This window comes from Rhinolophus sinicus, linkage group LG12 (genome assembly GCF_036562045.2).
Source record: "Rhinolophus sinicus isolate RSC01 linkage group LG12, ASM3656204v1, whole genome shotgun sequence".
Taxonomy (NCBI): Eukaryota; Metazoa; Chordata; class Mammalia; order Chiroptera; family Rhinolophidae; genus Rhinolophus; species Rhinolophus sinicus.
In genome coordinates this window covers 15,537,626-15,547,621 of record NC_133761.1, presented here as the reverse complement: position 1 = coordinate 15,547,621, position 9,996 = coordinate 15,537,626, and positions in this window count along the sequence as shown.

Here is a 9,996-nt window from a genome sequence, read left to right as displayed (position 1 = left end):
CATTGGTCTTGGCAATGATTTTCAGGGGTATGACACAAAAAGTATAAACAATAAAACCCAAAATCAAGCAGCGAGACTACATCAAACTACAAAGATTCTGCATGGCAAAAGAAACAACAAAATGAAAAGCCAACCTACAGAATGGGGAAAAATATTTGCAAATTATACATATATATATGTATATATATGTATATATGTATATATATATATATATATATATATATATATATATATGAATCAACATCCAAAATATAAAAGGAACTCATACAAGTCAATAACAAAAATCCAAAAAAATGAGCAGCGGACCTGAATAGACATTTTTTTTTTTCAGAGAAGACATACAAATGGCCAACAAGTATGTGAAAAATGCTCAATATCACCAATCATAAGGGAAATGCAAATCAAAGCCACAATAAGATCACCTCACACCTGTTAGAATGACTTTTATCAAAAAGACAAGTGATAACAGTGTTGGAGAGGATGTGGAGGAAAGGGAATCCTAATGCACTGTTGGTGGAAATGTCATTTGGTACAGCAACTATGGAGGTTCCTCAAAAAGTCAGAAATACAGCTACCATCTGATACAACAATCCCACTTCCAGTTCTTTATCCAAAGGAATTGTAAGCAACATCTTGAAGACATATTTGCACTCCCATGTTCAGCACTAGTCACAATTGTCAAGATGTGGAAGCCAGCTAAATATTCACTGACAGATGAGTGCATAAAGAATATTTATAAAATGAAACATCATCGAGCCTTAAAAAGGAAGAGAATTCTGCAACACGTGACAACATGGGAGAACCTAGAGGACTTTATGCTAAGTGCAATAAGCCCCACACAGAGGACAAATACTTTAGGATTCTACTGATATGGGGTATCTGCAATAGCCGAGCTCATAGAAGCACAGAGAGAATGATGATCATCAGGGTTGAAGGGAGGAAGAAACGGGGAGTTGAGTTGATCAATGGGTGCAAAGCTTCAGCTACACAAGATGAGTAAGTTCTCAAGCTCTGTTGTATAACACTGTGCCTACAGTTAACAGTGCTGTCTTGTACATTTCAAAATTTGTGAAAGGGATAGAGCTCATGTTAAATGTTTCTATTTAAAAAAAAAAAAAAAAAGGATACTTATATGTCAAGGGGAAATGGAACTTAATCCTGCTAGGGAACAACTGGAGACTGTAGAGAAACACACCTTTGTTATTTCGTCCAGGGGATCAGGAGCTCAGCGATTATGCTCGCATTCCCCAGTTACTCACTGATTGAGGGCGGATGGAGGAAGCCTTGGGGGCATTCCTTTCCCCAGAACTTCCAGTCTTTCCCACAGATGGACAGAAGGGGTTTCCTGCTCAGAGGAAAACCTCAGGCGGTTAAGTCAAAGGTGCTGGTAGTTGGAAGTTGGGCTGCACATGCCAGGATGTGGTTAAGTGCCGACAGGATCTAGGCAGGATATCAGTGGTGTCTGCCATGTCTTAGGTGCAGCTCTTGTTCCATTTTACAAGGGAAGGAACTGAGCAAGGAGTTGTGGCTTCCTTGTCGCGTCTCTCAGTTTGTCTGAAGCAGAGCTGGGACTAAAAACCCAGGGAGACTGGGAAACAATGCTTATCCTATAGGACTGTTGTGAGGATTAAGACACATTAAACGTACTTAGCAAGTACGGAGAAGGTAACAGGTATTACATAGCTGTCATGCTCTCACATGCCTGGAGTTTCCCAACAAGAGGCTGCACAGCACAGTACACAAAGGACCTGGGACTCGGGGACCTGTGTCCTGATTTTAGCAATACCAGCACATAGCAATGATTTGGGGCATGGCAATAAATCTACCCATTTCTTTGTGTGATGATACAAGAAAAGAGGTAGAAAAAGTGGCTTTTCTTCCTCTTTTAATAAACATAATTTTAACGATGCAAGAAAATAGTAACCTTACTTAAAAATCTCAAAATTAAGGAAAAATTAAGTGACATAAAAATTCTTTTATGTTACTGTTAAGATTTTTGTACTTTCCCTTCTAATCTTTTAGGTACACATACTTTTGCGTGGTTGTTATCACAGTGTATACAAATTGCTATACGTGATACTTTCATGTACGTTTGAATAATGTAAGAGTCTATCTCTATACACCTTGACAATCCAGGATATTACCAAATTTTTAAAACTTTTTTCTGTCTAATAAGGAAAAAGTTACCTTAGTGTAATTTCTGTTGGTAGTAAGATTGAATATCTCTGCATATGTTTCAGGTTCATTGTTATTTTCTTTCTTTAATATGCACATTTTTCACTGAGGCAGAATTCTATGCTGAGAATTCAGCCCAGCTGACAACTTTATTTCAGCCTTGTGAGAGCTTGAGCGGGGAACCCAGGTACACCATGTGGGACTTCTGATCTAAAGAACTATGTGGGGATAATGATGTTTTAACCTGCTAAGTTTGTGGTAATTTATTATACAGCCATGGGAAAGTCGTGAATCCATGTTTCTACATAACATTCATTTTTATGTGTAACGTCATCACAGGCTATGCCATCGTGTGCAGCTGACTTAATTAACCATTTCCTGTCAGTTGAACATTTATGTTGCTTTCAATGATATGCTATTATAAATACTGCAGTGATGACCATGGTCATGCTCACAGCTTTACCCATTTTCAAAAGTAATTTGTTGTTTGTTTCATTTTTAAAAGTAATTTATTGCTCCTTTGTTTTTATATTGAACAAATAATAGACTACGTGGTTCAAAATCCGAATGTACAAAATGATGAATGGTGGAGCATTTTCTTCTCACGTCTACGCTTTGGCTATACACTTTCCCAAGCCCCAAACAGTCAGAATCATTTTGAATCCTTCTAGAGATATCTTATGCCTAAATGACAGCATGTCCACTGCTCTGTGTCTTGCTTTTTCACTAAACAATGTATCTTAAAGATTGTTCTACATTAGCACTTAAAAAATATCTCTATGGCTGAATAATGTTCTATTGTATAAATGCACCATGATTTATGGATTGATGGCATGGAGGGTTTTTTAGAATTTTGTACCCGGTCGTAATGGACAAGACAGTGTGGAACAAATTCCCATTAGACAACCAGACAAGCTAGATGAATGTTTTTTTTAAAAAAGTGGCTGCCTGGGGGCGGCCAGATGGCTCAGTTGGTTAGAGCGCGAGCTCTTAACAACAAGGTTGCTGGTTCAATTCCCACGTGGGATGTTGGGCTGCACCCTCTGAAACTAAAGTTTGAAAATGGCTACTGGCCTTGCAGCTGAGCTGCACCCTCCACAACTAGATTGAAAGACAATGACTTGGAACTGATGGGCCCTGGAGAAACACACTGTTCCCCAATTTTAAAAAAATGCCTGCCCTAAGATAGAGAGCTAAAAAGAGTTAGGAATTACTTGGCCAGGAGGGGAGGGGAGTGGAAACCCAGGACTATGAGCCCAGAATTTAAGGCTACTTTCTACCTGGGTAGTGAAAAGGCTGAGAAGGACTTTGTGACAGCCTCAGGGAGTTAAGAGGAATCATGGACCCTTCAAGGAAGGGAAGCCCTGGGGACCCCCTCAACTTTGGGCTGAAACTCCAAAGGTCTGAATCCTAGGAGTACAAAGGAATCCCACATGATGAGCTCTCCAAAGAGATAGGTCACATTCTCTTAATTTCTGAAATTGCGTTGAGATGACCCAAGATTGCTAATAGCTCTTGGTGGAAGCAAAAATAAATCTTCTTTGGAAAAGACAACAACACACTCGTCTTCACATCATGTTTAGGAACCTAAGTCCTAACTACCCAAACCAACCAAACAACAGACACATAAGGAGGCGTGACAACCTGAAGAAAAATGAATAGAAACAATAGAAAAGAGGTGTTCAGAGACCAACTTGAAAAGGCCCAAGGCAATAAAGGAAGAGAAAACTTTCAATGGAGAATTGGAAACAATATTGTTTACAGTCTTTTGCTCTTACAAATAGGGCAGCAGTGAATATACTTGGGTAAATGTATTTACCAAGTATATGCCAGATGGCTCTTCAGAATGGTGTCACCAGTTTTACAGTCTTTTTGACAGAGCGTGACAGCACTTACACTCCCATAATCTCTACCAATACTTGTGTGAACATTTTTCTGTCTGTGGGTTCCTTGTGTTCTAATTTCTCCTGTGTAATTAGTGTTCCTGGATTTTTTCTGTCTTCCTTTTCTTAATATAGCATTTATATTATTTCTAAAAACGATATACCAATTTCATATTATTGCCAGGCAGGCTTCTCAATATATTATTTATGTTTGAAATACTATCTGTGAGGTTCCTCTACGCATTACAATTTTGTGATGTTAAAAGCATTTTTTTTTTTAAACGATGATTTCTTTCAGGAGTCTCTACTTTTTGCAAGAGGGATCTACTTTTAATTTCCCCACAAACTACCTGTCTGAATAGAACAGAGAAGTAGCTAAAAATTCAACAGCAAATAGACTAGGGATGAGGAGGAATCAGGAAGCCAGCGTAGGCACAGCCATTATTTAATAAACATCTGCTACACTTACGATGTACTGGGCACGATAATAAATGTTGGTGATACAAGATGAGTAAGACAGTCACCTCCCTTAGAAAACACATGTGCAGGGAAGGAGAGAGGCATGTAAAAACAAATGAATTGCAAATGTAACTGCAGAAACATTAGCCACGCACAGGGGACACAGGTTTCTTCCATTTGATGACTCAGATTTTCCAGCGTTAAATTAATGTGTTTATTCTATCAGTGACACATTTTCAAAGACATATTTGGGGAGAAAGAAAGGAAAAAATAGAGATGAATTGATTGATTGTTGGATTCCGTCAACCAATATTTACTGAATGACTCGTTTGGTCACTGGGCCAGGTGTCAGGGATACAAAAGTGAGCAACTGTTTAATGATAACCATCAAAGGGTACAACTTATTGTATGAATTTAACCCCTCCCCAACCCCCCCAGGGAGCAGTAGTTCACTATAATTCAGATAGCACAGCGATCGGGTATGTATAACTTATTCCTCAGTCATCTGCGTTGCGTGTGAGAGATCACAATATGTGTGTATACACGGAAGTAAGCCCTTTAATTTTGTGGTTTTGGCTACCTAATGCTAAGTCCATCTTGTTTTGCTAAGAACGAACAAAGGTTCATTAAAAAGAAGAAATGTTTACATAAGGCAGTTGGCTCTGCTTGCATGGATGGTGACCGGCCCTCTTCAGAGTCTCCTCAGGCAAAGGTGTCATGAAGAAGGTCACTCTCCAGTAATCTTCCACTGCCGTCCCAGGCAGAGGGGCATTGTCTGTGAGGGAGTCCGTGGGGGTCTCTTCTCATGGGATGTCTAACAACGGGTTGCCATGCCATTTAGGAGGGAGCTCTCTTGGGAATCAAGGTAGAGTGATTCCTAACTGGGTGTATGAAGGTTTAATGGTATGTGACAGCAGAGCAGAAGCTGGTTACAAAAAAATCTGTGAAGAATCATAAAAGCTCGAGGTACTATAGATTTATTCGTTTTATTTCTAAGGCAATAATGGGGTCCTTTGAGTCCTAGAGATTCTAGGGAAGAGCAATTTGGGACTGTTCTTTCTTTAAATCTCCATGAGGAAATATATCGTACACAGAGGTTACCTCCCATCATCCATTGCACTCTTCCCTCTAAATCACCTGGAAAAATCCCCTTCTCATTGCCGTTGGCAGCCAGAGAGGCCTGAATGGAGGAGAAGGATGGAGCTGGGCTTTGAACACAGAGTGGAATTTTGATAAGTGGAGAGCACATCACAGGCGAAAGTGCTTTTCACTCATGAAACAGGAATATGCCAAGTGTGTTCAGGACCTGCGAGCAAACCTTTTTAACGAACACAAAATGTTCTATTGTCTTCATCTCCCAGAGCTTCCCAGACAATTAAACTCAATTCTTACATTCAGTAAGCAATTATTGAACTGTGCATAGTACTGTACTAAGTAATAACAGATAGGCTTCAAGGGAAATTGCCTCAAGGTTGAGAAACCCCACTACCAAGATAAACCCATTGATTTTAGAACCAAACAGGCCTAAAACATAATTGAGCACTATCCATTCATTTTCAAGTACAGAAACGGAGGCCCAGAGAGTTCCAGTGAATGAAAGCAGCAAAGCATGCAGGGAAAAGCGCAAGTGGTAAGAGTCATTTAAACTCTCCTACTTTAATTTCCATCATCTGAAAAGTGGGAGTGTGGGGACAGAGCCAGGAGTGCAGTTTCCAGGTTCTCAGCCTCACATGGAAAGTGCTGGCTCAGGTAGTAAATGGCCATCAACTGTGACTGGATGGCCATCAGCTATAGCTAGTTGGCCGTCAGCTGTAACCAGTGAGCCATTGGCCACTAATGTAACTGCCGTGGCTACGCTAGCAGAAAATGGGGGCTAGCAAGAAGATGGTGGCTGAGCCTGCAAGCGCGGATTACAGTTAGCACAGCGGATTGCAGTTAGCAAGTAAGGTGGGCTGGCAGAGAAGTGGACAGCAGGTTGCAGGTCATGTGGATCCTGCTTCCTGTTTCTCCAACCCAGTCGCCAGCGAGAGCATAGTGGTATGGCTCCCCTATCTATGGCTCCGTGGGTGTTCCTTTTTGGTCTCACCACATCCTGCGTTCTTATGTGGGGAGCCAGAGCTGAGACCCTGCATGCCACCCTGCATGACAGGCAGTAATAATACAAGAAGCGGCCGTCGTGATTCAGAGAGATAGTGTATATAGACACCAGGCACAAAATTGGTACTAAATGAATATTCCCTGTCACTTTCCTTCTTCCCTTTATTAACAGTAATATAGTAATTCTGTGGCCCAGTTAGGAATCACGCTACCTTGATTTCCAAGACAGCTTCCTCCTGCGTCAACCCATTCTTAGAAATTCCATGAGAAAAGACTGTGGGCCTCCAACTTTCTCCCAAATGGAGCAAATATCCTCACATCCTTCTCTTATGTTGTGCATGTACCAGGCTTATTCCCTTCTCTAGACCTGTGAACACCTTAATTCCTAATCACTACACCTGTAGGAATAGATTTCTTCCTCCTTTTCACCTATCTACATCCCCTCATTCACTCATTTATTCATTCCGTCTGACTGAATGGAATCATTTGATTGTACACACTTATTGAGCACATATTATGTGGCTGGCACTGGGATAGGATTTGAGATTACAGCATGGCCCTGCCTTCACAGAGTCTAGCCGGGGGCACTGTCAAGTTAGAGCACAGATATGCTCACTCCAAGAAAGTTAGGGGGTAATTAATGTGGTAGAGGTATGGGCATGATATCGTGGGAACAGTGAGCAAGGGGAGACTAGGTCTGCCTGAAAAATCGCTGCCATTATTCTACCCCAATCACACATCCATCATGCTCCTCTCTGCCTCCTATTATATTACGTCTATGGAGATGGTTGCGCACACAGTTGAGCCCATAAGTGTATATACTGCTTCCTATCATTGCAGTGACGTCAGGAGGTAGGTAGGTAGAAGGTGCATCGAGCCCAAAAGGACCAACACAATCCAGTCAAACACAATAGGTCAAGGGGGTACCTGAGGTTTATCTCAGAAAGCAGTGGGTCGTGTGCAGGGGTAGAAGATGGATATTTCCATCACTAACATACTTTACTAAGGACCTGTGCAGCATTTCTGAGTCTTGGTTGCTCATCAGCAAGATCTGGGCAGCATCTGCAAATGACAAATACTTGGACTCTACCCTAGACTTAGAGAAACAGGATGTTTTGGGATGATGCACAGGCATATGGATTTTTAAGTGACATGTGATTGGTTCTGATGGTTAATTAGCCAGGAGTTGGGAAGCGCTTGTCTGTTTTGTGCCAGACATTTGCAGAACACTGAGACAGACATGAATAAAACAGAAGCAGCTCTAACCCTGCCTTAGAAGACAGGTCTCTGTCCTGGTAACGCTGAGAGTCAGTCAGGTGGGATAGACAGTCCAGCAAAGAGACACAATGACTCAGATAAGATCTTTGATAGAGAAAGGACAAAGTGACCTTGGAACACAGAACGGGAATGTCCGACTCACTCTTGGAGAGGGAAGGAAGCTTTTTAGAGGCTGTTGCATTTGAGATGAAATCTGAAGGATGCACAGGAGTCTCCTAAATGAAGGGGGTGCGAGAGGACCTCCCAAGCATAGGACTGAGCCTCCAGATGGCACAGGGCTTAGCAGGCATCTCAGATGGTCTGTGAGAAAAGCCTGAGTGAGAAAGATCAGGGCATTTCTATTCCGGGGCAGAGCTCTTAGGTGTGTGTGACATGGAGACTGTGACACTCATTGATTGCATCACTGATTAATAGCTGCTTCATACACCATTTTTATTTCTTTTAACCATTTACTGTGTTTCTTTGTCCCTGGGAGATAGTGATAAACAGAACTTGCAATGGGAAAACACTAGAAAGACAATAATTCTCTCGCATTTGAAGCCAAAGAAAAGCTGCCTGAGAAAGGTGATGCTGAGGTTAAGTCTGAAGAATTAAATGGAGTTATCATACAAAGGGAGAAGGGCAGAAAGGGGCAGTAGTTCTTCAAGTACAAGGCATGGAGATGACCGCAAGCTCTGCACCGTCAAGGACCTTCCAATTCAGTGTGGTGGGAGCAAAGCATTGTGGGAGAAAGGGTGGCTGTGGGTAAGGCTGGAAGGCAGGTGTGTGCCAAGCTGCTGAAAGGCTCCATCTGCTCTGCGGAAGCCTAGACTTTACCCAGCCATCATTGGGGAGCGCTGGTCATTTTATGCTGGGCAGTGAGGGTGTCTGATTTACTTTTCTGAAAGGTCATTCTGAGCATATGTATATTCTCTTTCTCCAACAGAATTGTAAGCATGCTGCCAATGGGGATCATATCTTGACCTTTTAAAAATATATCACCAGTAATGTTTAGCAGAGTAAAGCACACATGTTGCGAGGTCAGCTGTTAATGGATTCATTAATTAACTGAGAGGCACAAACCATCCTCGAGGTAACGTTGCAATATGGCTACTAAACGTATGCAATGCCTGAGCTCAGAGATCTCAAGCACTCGTCAGCTGGGCTTCATCATTTTAACAGGCACTCAGATCACCCGAGGGGGCTTATTACATGGAGATTCTGATTCATCACGTCCTGAGTGGGGCCTGAGATTCTGCATTTCTCACGAGCATCCAGACGCTGCTGCTGCTGTTCACGATGATACATTTTGCGTGGGCCAGGATCTTAACAATTGTTTGTCTTATTTGGAAAAGTTCTGGTGGTGATGAAAGCATCCATGAACTGTAGGACTTTCTGCAGGGATGTAGGGAACGTAGAGGCCTCACCATGAGAGACTGCTATCTCTTGGTTGAGACGCAATGTCGCTCCTTTGGTGCTGGTTTTAAAGGCAGATCTTTGAGGCCCCTTGAGTGGACATTGATGTAATTTGACTTTAAGGGAATTTCTGATGCTGCTGCCAGGTGCTCCCCTGTGCTGCCAAGGACTGAATTCCACAAGAAAATCCATTAGTAACAGTGGAGTGGATAATAGAACAACAAAGAAATAAAAGTCTGAGGGCTCTAAAGACAGCATGCTAGCAGCCTGTAATTAGTTTAGGCCTACATAGAATGGAGTCTTTTCTCAGAAAGTTTCAAGTTTGAAATTTGATGATGGGCCAGTTTGTAACGTCTTGATATTTTCTTCATTCTCTCTGTTCCCTTTCACATACTCGTTGTCATATGATGGCAATCTGGATGTCCCTAGGGCCCCCCTTGCAGGCATAAAGACAGACACGTGGGTCCGACTAAAGTCCGCTGACATGATGCCACTTATGACTGCGAGCAGGAGCTTGGTCTTCCTTCTGAGGTCCCCTGACTTCTCTAGTGGCCCTCAGAGGAGCGCAGGCCACATCTCCCATCATTCCCAATGTTTGTGTGGGGTTTTTGTTCTCATTTCTTCCACCGTTCAGCAATGGATCCCACAATGACTTCATCTCAGACAGCTCCCCAGGACACTGCCAGTCTCCTTGGCATCCACTCCTGCA